This window comes from Somniosus microcephalus, chromosome 7, assembly GCF_052327205.1.
Source record: "Somniosus microcephalus isolate GS21.2 chromosome 7, FLI_Smic_1.0, whole genome shotgun sequence".
In the NCBI taxonomy this organism is placed as follows: Eukaryota; Metazoa; Chordata; class Chondrichthyes; order Squaliformes; family Somniosidae; genus Somniosus; species Somniosus microcephalus.
This window is the reverse complement of record NC_140993.1, coordinates 201,730,965-201,743,473: the sequence shown is the minus strand read 5'-3', so window position 1 is coordinate 201,743,473 and position 12,509 is coordinate 201,730,965. Positions and strand designations below refer to the sequence as shown.

The following is a 12,509-nucleotide window of genomic DNA, read 5'->3' as shown; positions in this document are numbered from 1 at the left end:
CAGAATCTGGGAGCGGGTACCCATCCCACCCCCAACCCGCCTCCGTGCCATCTTCCCAGGAGGCGGGTACCCAACCCGCACCGGGTCCCGTCTCCTCGAGGCGGGAAGGAGATTAGTGCCAATTAACTGCCTATTAACAGGTAGTTAACAGGCAGTTTTTTGGCTAATCCCTATTTTGAGACCTAAAGAGTGGGCTCGCCAGGGTTAGTGAGGTGAACCGTGGGTCTGCGAGGGTCGGAGGGGCCGAAATGTCCGGTGTGCAGGTGAGTGATGAGTGCAAGTGTGGGGAGGTAAGCACGTGAGGCGAGTCTAAAGTGTTTTAATAAGATTACTTACCTTTGCTTCTTCCTCCAGGCTTCATCCCTTTAGGCTGCAGAGCTGCCTCATCTCACCAGCAGAGAAAGCAGAATGGCCGCTGCATTCTTAAATGCAGCAGCCTTCTGCCTTCTGCTCAGGAAAGCTTTCTAAGTGAGTCTTGAGTAAAGGACTCAACTTAGAAGACAGATTGTCAGTGTCTGACAGCTTCACAGAGCTGTCAAACGATGACAATTCATCTGTCAAAAAATCTTGACAGATGAAACGTCATTCGCTGACGTCATCTGTCACCGGCTTTCCCTTAATTGGCCGGTTAAGCCCGCGGGCTTAACAAGGCCAATCAAGGGAAAATAGCATGGGTTGGCCAGACGTCGATGGAAACGGGGCTGTTGTGTATGTACCTTTAAGAGAATAACTGGTCTCAGACTGCAATACCGGCAGTGACCACCCCTGTATAAAAGGCGCTAGAGAGCCTCTGTTTTGTTAAATTCGTTTATGCCTTTCACCAGTAAAGTTCTGTTTGTTTCTCTCCTGCTGGTCCGTGTCTCAATCATTCACGGACTTAACACTGGCGATGAGGTAGAACTTACCTGCAACTCAGCAGCAGCTCCAACGACGTTGAAGGTCGGAACAAAAAAAAATAGAGTCCATTGAAATTCGAGGAACGGGCGTCGACCGTCAATCATCGGGTTCAAGGCTTTGCAGGAGCGACTTTCCAGAGCCAGGCTGGGTTCCTCGGTCCGTGGTTTCCCAGCTAATCGGGCTGGTGGCAGGTAGTGCTCTGATCCTTCCTGAGCTGCAACGGGGCCGGGCAGCGAGTCGGGAAGCAAGGAGAGAGAGAGAGAGGGTGGAGCATACAGGGCGCGGCCGGTGTTTCGAAGCTGGGCAGCGTTCGGACCTCAGAAGAGGGAGGGAAGTGTTCCAGAGGGTCCGCTCCACGACGGGAAGATAATAAAAGAAAACGAATTAATATTTAACGCGCAGGAAACCGAGGAAAGCAGCGCTAACAACAGCGGGGAAGAAGGAAAAGCGCGGGAGGCGCCATTTTGTTAAATCGGAGAAGAAGGCAAAGCGCGGGAGGCGCCATTTTAGATTTGCAAGATGCCGAAGACTGGCTGTATCACTGCTTTTGATAATACATTAGAGGACTGGACCACGTATGTGGAAAGAGTAGAGGTATATTTCGAGGCAAACGATATAGCGGAGGGGAAAAAGGCATCGGTATTGTTAAACTTAATGGGCGCTAGAACGTACGGCCTATTGCGGGACCTGATTACTCCAGCCAAACCGAAGGCGAAGAGTTTTAACGAAATTGTTGCTGTTCTACAGGAGCACTTAAACCCTGCACCGCTGTTGATAGCAGAAAGATTTAAATTCCACAGGAGAACTCAGCACAAAGATGAGAGCAATGCTGAGTATCTTACGGAACTACGCAAGCTATCAAAGCACTGCCAGTTCGGAGCAGGACTGGCAGATACCCTACGGGACAAATTTGTCTGTGGACTCCTGAGTGAAAGAACACAGAAGAAGTTACTCGCAGAAAAAGAGCTGACGCTAGATAAGGCTTTCAGCGTGGCAGTATCGTATGAAGCAGCAGCCAGGGGAGCTGCAGAAATTCAACAAAAACCACAGGAATACAGCACCCACGAAATGACACGGGGATTTGCAAAATGTTATCGCTGCGGCAGAACTAACCATGACCAGAAGGACTGCTGGTCCAGACAAAATATGCAGACAATGCGGGAAGATTGGACACATTGCACGAGTTTGTAGGTCTGGGAAAAAGACCAGCGACAACAAAAAGGCTACTAAGGAACCGTACAAGAAAGTACAAAAGATGACGGACAGTAGTTCCGAAGACCAGATGAGTGATAATGAATCCGAGAACAGGAGATTAAGCTGTCTCAAACTTCACAATGTAATCGCAAAAGAGGATCACCGAACCATTTGGGTCACCCTCACGATAGCAGGGTCCCAAGTTAAAATGGAATTGGATACAGGATCAGCGCTAACTGTCATGAATCGACGAGACTATGAGCGGCTATTTTCACACATACCCTTGAGAGAGACATCCATCGTCTTGACGACGTATACGGGGCAAAAAGTATACCCCAGAGGAAAAATAAGGGTGCCTGTCGAATACAATGGCAAGAAAATATGGAAATTGTATCTCTACATACTGCCAAATGGTGGACCACCGTTATTGGGACGGGAATGGATCAGGAAGATAAACTTAGATTGGCATTCCATTCATGCAATGACGGTGGACGGTAAAAAAGATGAAGACGTCACTCCTGGACGATTGTCAACAATCTTAGCTAACGCCAAAGAGGTATTTCAACAAGAACTGGGCATGCTTAAAGGCATAACTGCCTCGTTAAAAATAGAAGAGAATGCAGTTCCCAAGTTTTTCAAAGCGAGACCGGTACCATATGCAATTCGTCCAGCCGTCGAGGCAGAGCTGGAGAATCTGGAGAAGGCGGGCGTGTTGTCTAAGGTCGACTGGAGCGAGTGGGCGACACCCATCGTTCCTGTCATGAAAAAAACATTAAGCAATAAGTCCGGAGAGCCAAGGAAGATTCGCATCTGTGGGGATTTCAAGGTGACGGTGAACCCTGTCCTTCACACAGTACAATATCCTCTTCCAAGGATAGAAGACATCTTCGCCTCACTGTCTGGAGGGAAGCGTTTTACAAAAATTGACCTAGCACAAGCATATTTGCAGATGGAGGTTGAAGAGTCCTCTAGGAAGTATCTCACGATAAACACTCACAAAGGTCTTTACCAATATCATCGATTGGTATTCGGAGTAGCATCGGCTCCGGCGATATGGCAAAGAGCGATGGAACAAGTCCTGCAAGGGATTCCGGGGACTCAGTGTTACTTGGACGACATCCTTGTAACAGGTGAAGGTGACAGTGAACACCTTAACAACCTAGAACAGGTGCTCACTAGACTACAGGAACATGGGCTGCGAGCCAACCGCCCCAAGTGCGAATTTTTAAAGAAACAGATATCGTATTGTGGCCACGTGATTGATGAAGAGGGGTTACATAAGTCCCCTGACAAAATTGAAGCGGTTGTTAAGGCCCCAGCGCCTGAAAATGTGTCGCAACTGAGGTCATTCCTCGGGTTGGTGAATTACTATCATAAGTTTTTGCCGAATTTGTCGACAATTCTGCATCTACTGAACGCCCTGCTACGAACGGGGGTAGCATGGAAATGGAGCGATGATTGTAAACGTGCTTTTCAGAAGAGTAAGGACTTAGTCACATCGAAGGAAGTATTGGCTCACTACAGCCCAGCACTGCCAATCAGGCTGGCGTGTGATGCGTCTCCCTACGGCATTGGGGCGGCACTGTCACATAAATTCCTTAATGGTTTGGAGAGGCCGATAGCTTTTGCGTCACGCTCGTTAACTTCTGCCGAGCGTAACTATGCCCAGATTGACAGAGAGGCCCTCAGCCTAGTGTGGGGGGTGAAGAAGTTCAATCACTATCTGCACGGTCAAAAATTTACTCTACTAACCGATCATCAACCTCTTGTCTCCATTTTCAACCCTCAGAAGGGCGTACCGATAATGACAGCACAACAGCTGCAGAGATGGTCCCTTTTCCTAGGGGCACACCAATATGACATCGAGTACAGGGGAACTAAACAGCATGGAAATGCTGATGGATTGTCACGTCTACCGTTGCCGACGGTGGAAGAAGACGACCTTGCAGTGGATCCAATGGAGTTATTCCACTCGACCATAGTCGAATGTCTCCCTGTGGCGAATGCAAACAGAGAAAAGGAAACACGGAATGACCCGACACTATCACGGGTCTATGATTTAACGGTGAAGGGACGGCCAACACATGGCGAACCACTGCTGCCAGCATTTTCGTCAAGAAGAGAACAGCTGTCAGTGTGCAGAGGAACCTTGATGTGTGGATCCAGAGTAGTAATTCCACCTAAGTTGACGGATAGAGTGCTCAATGAGCTTCATGAGGGTCATCTGGGTGGGGTAAAAATGAAGAGCTTAGCCAGAGCGTTTGTGTGGTGGCCGGGAATCGATAGAGAAATCGAAGAGATGACCAAGAGCTGTGCAGGATGCCAGAAGGTCCAAAACGCCCCACCACAAGCTCCTCTGCATCCATGGGAGTGGCCCTCATCCCCATGGCAAAGGGTGCACATTGATTTTGCTGGTCCCTTCATGGACTCGATGTTTTTAATTGCGGTGGATGCACATTCAAAGTGGCCAGAGGTAATAAAAATGTCCTCAACCACCACGGAAAAAACTATCACAGTTTTGCGAACCATATTCGCCAGGAATGGGCTGCCTGAACAGATTTGCTCTGACAATGGACCACAGTTTGTGTCTGAAGAGTTCCGGAGGTTCTTAAAGAACAATGGTGTTAAGCATTACACATCTGCCCCATATCATCCAGCCACTAATGGATTGGCCGAGAGGTTTGTCCAAACATTCAAGAAGGCTATCAAGGCAATGTGTAATGAAGATATACCCCTACAACACAAGGTGGACAACTTCGTTTGCCTACCGGAATGCGACACATGCAGTTACCAACCAAACTCCAGCCATGATGTTCTTCAATCGAAGACTACGATGCCGCTTGGATTTGGTTAAGCCAAACGTCCGAAGAGATGTGGAGAACAGGCAGTTTCAGAATATGAATGAAAGGCCGACCAGGAGTTTTAAGATAGGTCAACCAGTTTTGGCCCGGGACTACCGCACTGAGAAATGGCAGCCAGGAACGATTTGTACACGACAAGGACCTCTCATGTATACCGTGGACGTTGGGGAGAGCATTGTAAGACGCCATGCTGACCAGATTCTAGAGTCACTGGAAAACGTCAACTCCACACCACGATCTGATACACCTGGTAATGAAATCGACGTTCCAATTGCAGCTACTGCAGAACCGGTAATATTGGAAGCAGATGAACCAAACAACGACATTGATTTCGACTCAACATTGCCAGAAGAACCTGATACTCCAAAGAGGCGTTATCCAGACAGAATCAGGAAGCCTCCTCAAAGACTGAACTTATAATTGCTTAAACTTAACCAATGTATCTAGCAACAGTAATTGTGATTGTAATTCGTTATCATTAGTGTTAAATGAATGTTATGTACTGTTTATCTAAAAGGGGAGGAATTGTTGTGTATGTACCTTTAAGAGAATAACTGGTCTCAGACTGCAATACCGGCAGTTACCACCCCTGTATAAAAGGCGCTAGAGAGCCTCTGTTTTGTTAGATTCGTTTATGCCTTTCACCAGTAAAGTTCTGTTTGTTTCTCTCCTGCTAGTCCATGTCTCAATCATTCACGGACTTAACAGGGGCTACAACCCGACAAGCAGCTTTCCCGCCTCCATCACGTCCCCAGTGATAAAATCACCCCCTTCAAGTCTGATCACAAAGTGTATGCCCTTGTTCAATGCTTTATTTTCTACCAGCCTGACCGCTCTTCTTAACTAAAACTGGAGACTGGTTAGGGTTGACATTTATTGAAGAGGGCAGATTAGGAAATAGTAGCAAGGAAACCTAGAACAAAAGGGGAGAAGGGGTGGGGGAGAGAGACGGGGGAGTAAGGGGAGGGAGAGTGGGGAGGTGGGGGAGAGGAGGAGGAGGTGCACAAGAAAATGCATTAATCATCTCCTCTCTCTGTATTGACTCTGATCTGCCACTAGTCCCACTCACAAGCTTAGTGTCACTGAACAGCTACTTATTGAATTCTCATCTTTTCAAACTTCGTGTCTTGTATTAGGGGCCTGGGATTCCCAATTATTAAAAAAACACATTTAAAATACATGCAAGCACTTCTCAATCATCTTGGCATTTACTTGGTGACCGGCAGAGAGGAATTGTGAGATATAACTATCGATAACTATATGCGATGGAAGAGGGACCACTAGTTACCAGCACTAAGTAAAAGTATTTGTCCTAATAAGTGAATTTTGCTGTTGTACACAAAATCCTGCCTGCAACTGGTTAAATACTCTAAAAGGTCATACGATCCTGTCAGATTTTATATAAGCAAAATATGTGCTCAGTCCTATTTTTGTGCAAACAGTGTAAAGATAAACATACAAGAGTGGGAACATAGGAACGGAAGTAGGCCATTCAGCCATTCGAGCCTGTTCCGCCATTCAATTAGATCATGGCTGATCTGTATCTTAATTCCATTTAACTGCCTTGGTTGCATATCCCTTAATACACTAAGAAAAATATATCAATTTCAGTTTTGAAAATTTCAACAGATCTAGCCTCAACAGCTTTTTGGGGGAAGAGAGTTCTAGATTTCCACTATGTTTTGTGTGAAGAATCACTTCCTATCATCACCCCTGAATGGCCTAGCTCTAATTTTAATTTTACGCCCCCTTGTTCTGGACACCCCCACCAGAGGAAATAATTTCTCTCGATCCACCCTTCCAAATTCTTTAATCATCTTAAACGCCTCAATTAGTTCACCTCTTAATCTTCTATACTCAAGGGAATACACGCCGAGTCTATGCAACAGCAAAATAATGCGGATGCTGGAAATCATCTGAACTTCCACCCTTCATGTTTCGGATCCACGCAGGATTACAAATATCTCCTCGATATTCATCGTTCCTCGAACTACTGCTCTCGCCGCATGTTGAGATCCACATGCAACGCCATGCGCCGCCACATGAACACTCTCGACCTCTCTCTTCAGCAGCACCACTATCTCAAAGCGGTCAGGGTCCAAAGTTCCATTTCATCCTTCGACTCATCCGACGCTTCAACAAAAAACTTTTTGTCTTCCTTTCTGCTGTCAAGGATCGCAAGCTTCATCAACTCTTGGACACCAACGCCCCTCCGGAACCTTCTTCCCCGTCACTTCCCTCTGATCCCATCCCTTCTTCCAATCTCACCCCCTGCTGTGTTTTCACTATCCCTTGACCTTCCCCTCTGTGACCCCAAACGATCAGTCCTCAGCAAAGGCCTGAACTTCATCCCCTTACGCCCCCATCTCAATGAAATTTGAGCTCGGCATGATGCTGAGCTCTTTTTCCGTCGCCTTCATCGCCATGCCCACTTCCTTGGCCAGGAGTCTTCCCCCTGCACAGCTGACCCTTTCTCCCGCTTTCTAAATTCTCGTTCTACTTGGACCCCTCCCTTTGGCCTCTTACCCTCTCTAGATCTTTTCATTGCTAACTGCCGACGTGACATCGGCCGTCTCAATTTCTCTGCTCCCCTCTCTCACTCCAACCTACCTCCCTCTGAACTTGCAGCACTCCGTTCTCTCCGATCCAACCCTAACATCATCATTAAATCTGCTGATAAGGCTGGTGCGGTTGTTTGGCGAACCGACCTCTACCGTGCGGAAGCTGAATGCCAGCTCTCAAACACCTCCTCCTACCTCCACCTGGACCATGACCCCACTAGCAAACATCAAGCCATTGTTTCCAAGACTGTCACTGACCTCATCTCCTCTGGAGATCTTCCCTCCATGGCCGCCAACCTCATAGTCCCCCAACCCCGCACAGCCCACTTCTCCCTCCTTCCCAAGATCCACAAACAGGACTGCCCTGGTAGACCCATCGTTTCAGCCTGTTCTTGCCTCATGGAACTTATCTCTTCCTATCTCGACTCCTTTTTCTCCCCTTGTCCAGTCTCTTCCCACCTACATTCGCGACTCTTCCGACGCCCTCTATCACTTTAACAGTTTCCAGTTTCCTGGCCCCAACTGTCTCCTTTTCACTATGGACGTACAATCCCTCTACACCTCCATCCCCCACCAGGGCAGCCTTCGGGCGCTCCACTTCTTCCTTGAACAGAGGCCCAACCAGTCCCCATCCACCACCACCCTCCTCCGCCTGGCTGAACTTGTTCTCACATTGAACAACTTCTCCTCTGACTCCACTCACTTCCTCCAAATTAAAGGTGTTGCTATGGGAACCCGCATGGGCCCTAGCTATGCCTGCCTATTCATGGGATATGTGGAACATTCTTTGTTCCAGTTCTACTCAGGTCCCCTCCCTCACCTCTTTTTCCGGTACATCGATGATTGTATCGGTGCCGTTTCCTGCTCTCGCCCTGAACTAGATAAGTTCATTCACTTCCACCCTTCCCTCACCTTCACATGGTCCATCTCCGACTCTTCCCTTCCCTTCCTCGACTTCCCCGTCTCCATTTCTGGTGATCGGCTTTCGACAAACATCCACTACAAGCCCACTGACTCCCACAGCTACCTGGACTACACTTCCTCCCACCCCGCTTCCTGTAAGGACTCTATTCCATTCTCCCAGTTTCTCCGTCTCCGCCGCGTCTGTTCTGACAATGCCACCTTCCATACCAGTGCTTCCGACATGTCTTCCTTTTTCCTCAACCGAGGATTCCCCTCTACTGTGGTTGACACTGCCCTTGACCGTGTCCGTTCCATTTCCCGCACTTCTGCCCTCACCCCTGCCCCTCCCTCCCAGAACCACGATAGGGTTCCCCTTGTCCTCACCTTTCACCCCACCAGCCTCCACATTCAACGTATCATCCTCCGCCATTTCCGCCGCCTCCAGCGTGATCCCACCACCAAACACATCTTCCCCTCACCTCCCCTTTCAGCATTCTGTAGGGACCACTCCCTCCACGACACCCTGGTCCACACCTCAATCACCCCTAACAGCCCTTTTCCTTCGCCTGGCACCTTCCCGTGCAAGCGTAGGAGATACAACACCTGCCCTTTTACCTCCTCCCTTCCCACTGTCCAGGGCCCCAAACACCCCTTCCAGGTGAAACAGCGATTTACTTGTACTTCTTGCAATTTCATATAATGTATTCGATGCTCACGATGCGGTCTCCTCTACATTGGGGAGACCAAACGCAGATTGGGCGACCGCTTTGCGGAACACCTCCGTTCAGTCCATAAGGGTGACCCTGAGCTTCCGGTCGCCTGTCACTTTAATTCTCCGCATCACTCCCACTCTGATCTCTCTGTCCTCGGCCTATTACATTGTTCCAATGAAACTCAACGCAAGCTCGAGGAACAGCACCTCATCTTTCGATTAGGCACTTTACAGCCTGTCGGACTCAACACTGAGTTCAACAATTTCAGGTAATATTCCCTGCCCCCTTTTTTCATGCTGTATGATTTTTGCAACTCCCATTTGCAACATTTTATCTTTCCTGCCTCTTACAAAAGTACCGGATGTTCTTTCAATTCCTTCCTCCCCTCCTAAACCGCACCCCCCCCCTCGACTCTGCACCTGCTTAATATCTGTTACATCTCCAGCTTTTTCCAGTTCTGATGCAGGGTCCCAGAATTGAAACATTAACTCTGTTTCTCTCTCCATGGATGCTGCCTGGCCTGCCGAGTATTTCCAGCATTTTCTGTTGTTATTCCTAGTCTATGCAACCTGTCCTCATAATTTAATCCTTATAGCCCCAGTATCATTCTGGTGAATCTGCGCTGCATCCCCTCCAAGGCCAATATATCCTTCCTGAGATGCGGTGCCCAAAACTGAATACAGTACTCCAAAACGGAGTCTAACCAGAGTCCCAAACAACTATAACATAACTTCTGCTCCTTTGTATTCCAGCCCTCTTGCGATGAAGGCCAACATTCCATTAGCCAAAATTATTTTTTGTATCTGTCCACTAGTTTTTAATGATTTCTGTACATGGACCCCCAAATCTCTCTGCTCATCCACAGTTCCTAGCTTCTTGCCATTTAAAAAATATTCTGATCTATCTTTCTTCAGTCCAAAGTGGATGACCTTGCACTTTCCCACATTGAACTCCTACAGCCACAGATTTGCCCACTCACTTAATCTATCAATGCCCTTTTGCAACTTTCTGCTCCCACCTACATTACTTACTATTTACATCTAACTTAGTGTTGTCAGTAAACTTGGGTGTACGGCACTCTATTCCTTCATTTAAGTCATTGATAAATATAGTGAAAAGCTGAGTACAGATCCCCGAGGGACATCACGAGTCAGATCCTGCCAACTGGAGTGCATATCCATTATCCCTACTCGCTGTCTCCTACCTCATAACCAATTGCTTACCCACATCAAAAGGTTATCTCCAATTCCATGCACTCTCATTTTTGCTAAGTCTTTTGTGTGGAACCTTATCGAATGCTTCTGGATGTCCATATAAATATCAATATACACTCTCTTATCTACCACGTTAGTGACCTCCTCAAAAAATTCAAAAGGTTAGTTAGACATGACGTACCCTTTACAAATCCATGCTGGCTCTCTCTGATTAGTTCATATTTGTCCAAGTGCTCAGTCACTCTGTTCCTAATGACAGATTCTAGTAACTTCCCCACAACAAACTTTTGACTAATAGGTCTGTAATCTCCCACCCTTCTTAAATAATGGAGTAACATTGGTAATCTTCCAACCCAAGGGGACAATTCCTAAATTAAGAAAGCTTTGAAAGATCATGGCTGCAACTATAATTCCCTCACCTATTACAATATCACCTGCATCTCTTTTTAAGGGGCCCACATTAACCTTAGATACCCTCTTTCTATTAATATACATTATGCATTAATCTATATGAAGATACTGCAATTCACATTCTCTTTAAAAGATGAGCAACAGAAGAACAACATACATTCATAGCAAAACAGTGTTGGCAAAAGATTGCAACTTTCTTTCCTTCCAAATGGATTTTGTCTTTGTTCTTGCCTGATGCGGCCCATTGCTTGGATCAAAGAGACAACAGGAGGGCTTTTAACACACGGGAAATGTTAGGAGTGATATTTACATTCAACAATGGCGACACAATTGCTAATCAACGTGAGTATATGCAGTTATGCCTTTAAGACTAAAACGAACACTTCCACTGAATTAACACTTCATGAGTCAGCAAACAGAGCAATGGGACTGTCGAAACTGGTAGACTATTAGGCTTCCCCATTGGCACTGCTGGTTATGACAGTGAATAGCTTAGCCACATGGCCCATATTGATCTCGGTTGGTGGACTACAATTGGCATGTGTCTCTGGATAATAGCCTAACAGTCTCGACAGCCCCGGTGCTCTGGTTGTGACTGGCTGTCCCTGGGAATGCTGCCAATATCTTTACTGAGCTTTAAAGATATTTTATTCTGAACCCCAAGGCATGGACATTTGAGGTAAAGGTCTCCAGGGTCAGCAATGAACAAAGCCCCAAATCTACCATCACACCTCGACAAATACATTGTCACTGAAACTGAATCAACCAAAGGTGTCCAGACTAATAGTAGTCTAGAAGAAAAACAGTAATGAACAAAATCTTTATTAAAAATTACCCATTTTCCAGGCAGCAGGAAAGCTGGCAACCAGTGATTCTGCCTGGTACCATATTACTGAGTTACGATTGCTGGAAATGCTGCGGGGGAAGAATGAAAGGACCTGTCACTAAACATAGGGTTAGGGTCATTCGCATGTGAAAGACGGGCATCTAGAGCATTTGCAACATTAATGGGACGCCCAGCTCTAGAAGAGGTCAGGAACCGTGCTGACAGCTTACGGCAGCATGAGAAATCTGAGCTTGGGAAACTGGTGTTTGAAACAACTGTGGGTCCCACGCCCGATGGGATCTGGTCCTGCTACGCTAGTACGCCTGTATCATCCAGGCTCACTTAGTGTTGGGGGCAATGAAGAAAAAACTGGCAGGATTTGCGGCAGATGACAGCATCTCACCAGTCCTGCCACTTCTGGTGACGTCCACCGAACTTCCGGTAGAATTTGGCTATGCCGAAAAAAGGGGCAGAGACCCAGTGGAAGCAAGTCCTGCTCCAAACTCCAGCCCACACATCCCACTATGTGGCCAGTGAACCTTTCGCACCCGAAGCCCAGAATATTCCTGCCAATAATGTGTTTTCTTTCTGAAAAAGGAACAATGAGAGTGGTTAGGTGGGTGGAGGATGCTTCTGCTCAAAGAACAATGACTGTAAGAACATGAGAAATAGGAGCCGGAGTAGGCCATTTTGCCCTTCGAGCCTGCTCCGCCATTCAATAAGATCATGGCTGATCTTCTACCTCAACTCCATTTTCCTGCACTATCCCCATATCCCTTGATTCCCTTAATATCCAAAAATCTATCGATCTCTGTCTTGAATATACTCAAATACTGAGCATCCACAGCCCTCTGGGGTAGAGAATTCCAAAGATTCACCACCCTCTGAGTGAAGAAATTTCTCATCTCAATCCTAAATGGCCGACCCTT

At 47.1% G+C, this 12,509-nt stretch overlaps 1 protein-coding gene across 1 annotated transcript in view; it reads right to left on the bottom strand.

The window, feature by feature from the left end:
- reck (reversion-inducing-cysteine-rich protein with kazal motifs) overlaps positions 1 to 12,509 on the bottom strand; it is a 250,308-nt gene that overhangs the window by 53,331 nt on the left and 184,468 nt on the right. The gene's annotated exons all lie outside the window — the stretch shown is intronic.